Source organism: Anser brachyrhynchus (genome assembly GCF_964034855.1).
Source record: "Anser brachyrhynchus genome assembly, chromosome: 4".
NCBI classification, from domain to species: domain Eukaryota; kingdom Metazoa; phylum Chordata; class Aves; order Anseriformes; family Anatidae; genus Anser; species Anser brachyrhynchus.
In genome coordinates this window covers 19,802,531-19,807,052 of record NC_137698.1, presented here as the reverse complement: position 1 = coordinate 19,807,052, position 4,522 = coordinate 19,802,531, and the positions used below count along the sequence as shown (strand labels likewise).

Sequence of the window (4,522 nt, the reverse complement as noted above, 5' to 3'; positions counted from 1 at the left end):
TGGCATAGATTTCTAATTTGCCTTCTATTAAGGCAGCTGCTAGTCAATTTTAAATAAATGATTAAGACTTTCTGACTATTAAAACCATGGTGAATATGAAGCATTTTCCCTTTTAAATGATTGCAATGATAAAGAAGCAACAGGAATTTATAATATGTCCATGTCTAAATACCATTAGTATGCTCTTTTTATTTTCCCCACAATGTTGCACAATATTTTAACTCAGGTTTTAGCTTCATCATTCATTTAGCTTTTACGTTTTAGTTACTTTAAATCAAAGGTTATTAAAATCTCTTAATAAGGTACTTTTCTTTCCTGATATAGCTATGTATTATTGTTATATTTGTAGCAAAACAGTGTCCAAAATACAGTCTTGGATGAAGCCACATTCTCACAGGGATTATACAAACACATGGGATGATATGATTCTTGTTCTTTAAGACTGACAATCTGGAAATTAAAAATAAATTATAGTCAATTTTATTGTATGCATTTTATTACCATCTTCAAAACAAAACAAAACAAAACAAAACAACAATAAATCAGTTTCTTTAACTTCCAGCTTTTCTAGTCACAGAATTAACAGCGACTGCACATCATTTTAACTGGAGGTAATATCTTTTCCAGGACAGAATTTAGTTTCTTCTTGTGTTATCACAATTTACCAATAGCCCTAGTTGTATGAGAAAATCATTGTTCTTTCTGCACAGTGTAAGTTCACAGCATGTGAAAAATGACAGTTCTGAAAAACTGTTTGATTTATTAATTCACTGATAATTTTATTATAATGGCTTGTCTAAGTAATATATGATATAAAATGTAGCTTCCCTTTTCCTAACAAATTTAATTTTGACAAGACAAATACATGCATTTTCAAAATATTAAACTTTAATTTTTGTATTTTTATTTGTTGAGTAACTGATCTTATTTCACAAAAGGAATTCAAATGTACCCATGGAAATAGGTATTTTTTTCAGCAAATTCATTATACATTTCCTTGGTGGAGGGTTTAAAAATTACCTGCAAACTTTTGCTACTGGCAGAATCCCTCTATAAATATATTCTTGGCCTGTATGTAATTCTCATTTACGTTTTTATAGTAGAAAACGTTAATTTTCTTAAAGTTTCATTTTTACAGTCAAAATATAGAAGTGAAGGACATTAAAATATTAAAAAAAAATTAATGAGAAACCAGAAATATGTCTGAATAAATTATTGAAATGTTACATTATTACCTTACAGAGTCTTATAAACAGAGTATTATAAACAGTAGAGTAATCAGTTCAGCTCGTGTCATTGAACAGCAGATTGGGGAGGGGGAAATCAGTAGTTTTAATACACTCACAAAGAACATCACAATTGAAAAGGCTGTACAGAGAGGGCTTGACACACAGAAAATACAGTGCCTCTGCTTCTGAGAAAAGGCTTCCTGCTCTTGCGTGTAGGAGGAGTGACTTCTTTAATGAGTCATTCCATAAACAGCAGATGGTAGGAAGAGTGTAAACACATGAAGATACCCATGAAACTAAGACAGAAGGCCAAGGATCCCACTAGAGTAATGCAAAGGCTAAAATAGAGCTAGAAGAGAGCTAGCCATTGCCTCAGCTAGTGTAAGCCAGTGTAATTGCTGATAAAAATCAAGACATCCTGATTTACACACTCTGGGGATGTGGCCTAACTTGTTCTCCTTGAGTGTGAGCCGTATCTCTCCATTCTCTTTTTGGTTATTCTGGCTATCATCAGTTATGTTTTAGTAATTAAGTAGCATAAGGTGTGCATTCTGTTCTGCAGAGAAATGCTCTGTGAAACTGGAACAATTCCCCAGGGTTGATTATGAAAATGAAAGAGCTAAGGACATGGAAAATGTAGGGATCATAATGGTCAGCAAAAATAAGAGGGTCAGGCCTTACAAGATTTTTTATCCCCCAAAATGGGGATATGTCAACATCTCAGTAACTGCACAGTGACTTTAAGATACCTAAGGTAGCTGTAAATTACTCTGCTTTTGTACAAATGGCAGTTTAGCCATGAAGTTCATGGCAAACTAATTTACTCTGCAAAGATTACAGAGTTGCTGGTAGATATATTTTTTTTGCAGAAATAGTAATCATTGAGCCAAAATTTTAAAAGAAAAACACTGCTGATTCCATACATCAGGACTACTATGGAGGGTGATCATGAAGACAAAAAAGAGAGGGATACAGTAGCTTAGCAGAGAACTGAAGTAGTCAAGAAATATTCATATGATAGTCTGTTTGAACCATTTAAACACATTTTCACTTCTTTTTCTATTTGTTCAACAATCTTTTCCTCAGTAGCTGATCAGCTGTGTTCAGTTCAGTGTTATGGTAATGTCTTCCAGATAGCCAAATATATAAAACGCCACTATGTCCAATCAACTCTGGAGAGGAAAGCAAAAGAGAAGAGATGGAGAAAATATGAATTCAGGCTCATACAGAGCATGAAGTTGTACTAAATTATGGACAGGGCCCAGGAGCTTTATGGCACTGTGGAAAGTTAGAGACAGCCAGCAAAAATATCTGAACAGGGGAAAAATCTGGTTAAAGGCACAGGGGAGGAAAATGTTGATGTAATACAGTAAAGTTGAGCAGCAGATTATAGCAATGAGACCTGCGTTAATACAGTAAAATCAATTTTGATATCTAATCTCATTAAATTAAAAAACAAACAAAACAAAACAACAACAACAAAAACTCACTTGGATGGTGTTCCTATCCCTTTGACTCTTTCTCCTTGTTGGTTTATCTCCAGTGAGCTGATGTCTTTCTCACGTTTTCTGTGGCCTGAATTGCTCTGCAGGGTAGGACATGCTTTTCTGCTACCACTGCTTGTAATCTAACTAGTCTAGCCAGCCTGGCAACCCCAGCAGAGAAAAAGGTCAGTACACTTTGAAGACTAAAACTCAGCCTCATCTGCAGTTTGGGGCTGTTGTGGTTTAACCAGGCAGGCAGCTAAGCACATAACAGCCATTCACTTACTCTCCCTTTCCCCACAGTTGGATGGAGGAGAGAAATGAAAAAAAAGTTAAAAAAATAGTTGTGGCTTGAGATAAAGACAGTTTAATAGGACAGAAAGGGAAGGGAAAATAAAAATAAAAAATATTAATAATAATAAACAGAAGAATATACAAAGCAAGTGAAGCACAATGTAATTGCTCACCACCTACTGACAGAGACCCAGGCAGACCATGAGCAGCGGCACCCTCAACATACCCACCCTGGCCAACCCTCCCAGTTTTATAGTTCAGCATTACACTACATGGCTTGGGGAATCCCGCTGTTCTGATTTGGTCAGCTGTTATGTCTGTGTCCTCTCCCAGCTCCTTGTGCACCCCAGCTTCCTCGCTGGCAGGGCAGCACAAGAAGCTGAAAAGTCCTCGACTTGGTGAAAGCACTGCTCAGCAACAACTAAAATGTTGGTGTGTTATCAGCATTATTCTCATCAAAAATCCAAAACACATCACCATACCAGCTAATAGGAAGAAAATTAACTCTGTCCCAGCTGTAACCAGGACAGTGGTTGAAATTACATTTTAATGCGTGACAGTGTTTTGCATTTATAGGAAGATGGAATGCTCATGTGTTAGAGAAAAATCAAGCAGCAGTAGTCCAAAAATCTCTATCCCTAAGAGCCCTTCTTGCAATTTAGGAATGAAAGAAATGTGACAGCAATGGAACTGTGTGAAAAAATTCATTCACAAAATTTCATAACTTACTGAGATGATAGCACAACAAAGTGAATCAACATCGAGCTGCTCTGTTAAAAAAAAATAAAAATCTATTGAAGTAAAATTTGAGATGTACTTCAATGTAGCAGGCTATACTTCACTAGATCTGGGCAGTACTGTTTCATAGGATGAATACAGAAAAGGTATTTTAAAGGCCAGATTTAACTGTTTCTTGGTTGTAAAAATCAGAGACAAAACAAAGATAAGGACACTTGAATTGAGCAGTCTCATTACCAGTATGATTTGGCCTTTTTAATGTTCATGGAACACAACCAGCTGAATTGAATTGGTGTTGCCTTTTTTTTTTTTTTAAAAAAAAAAAAGGCAGAAAACAACCTTTCTCCAGCAAATGCCATTGAAAAGCAGAGTAGGAAAGAAAGGGCATGATCATATTTCTGTGCCTAGTTAGTGCCTCCTTTTCATAATATTTCACAGAGAAGTAAAGTCCTCCCCAGGTAACATGGTGTTTCTGATAAATGATACAGAACAAATGATACAGAAAATGTTAATGTAATTGTTTTCATATTTGCATTCTTTTTTTCTCTATGAATTTGATATACCTATATTAATGCAAAGGATTTTAGAGTCAGCTTTTGCCTTTTTTTCCCATGCAGATTGTATGTATTCACGTGCAAAATAGAGATGGAGAAGTTAATTCTCGCTGCAATTCCTCAAACATCCCCTGCTCCCCTCATTACTCCATTTCCAAATATACTACAGAGTATGAGTGGAAAAGGAACGGCAGAAACAAGAAAGGGTAAATTGTCAAGCTTG

General features: G+C 35.6%; 1 long non-coding RNA gene across 1 annotated transcript in view; it reads right to left on the bottom strand.

Annotated features, from left to right (window-relative positions):
* Positions 1–370: 370 nt before the first annotated feature.
* The window catches only part of LOC308193996, a 25,401-nt gene continuing 21,249 nt past the window's right edge, over positions 371–4,522 (bottom strand). Inside the window, exon 5 of the long non-coding RNA XR_013950162.1 lies at positions 371–450. This is a non-coding gene — a long non-coding RNA (uncharacterized lncRNA). The remainder of the gene's footprint in view (positions 451–4,522) is intronic.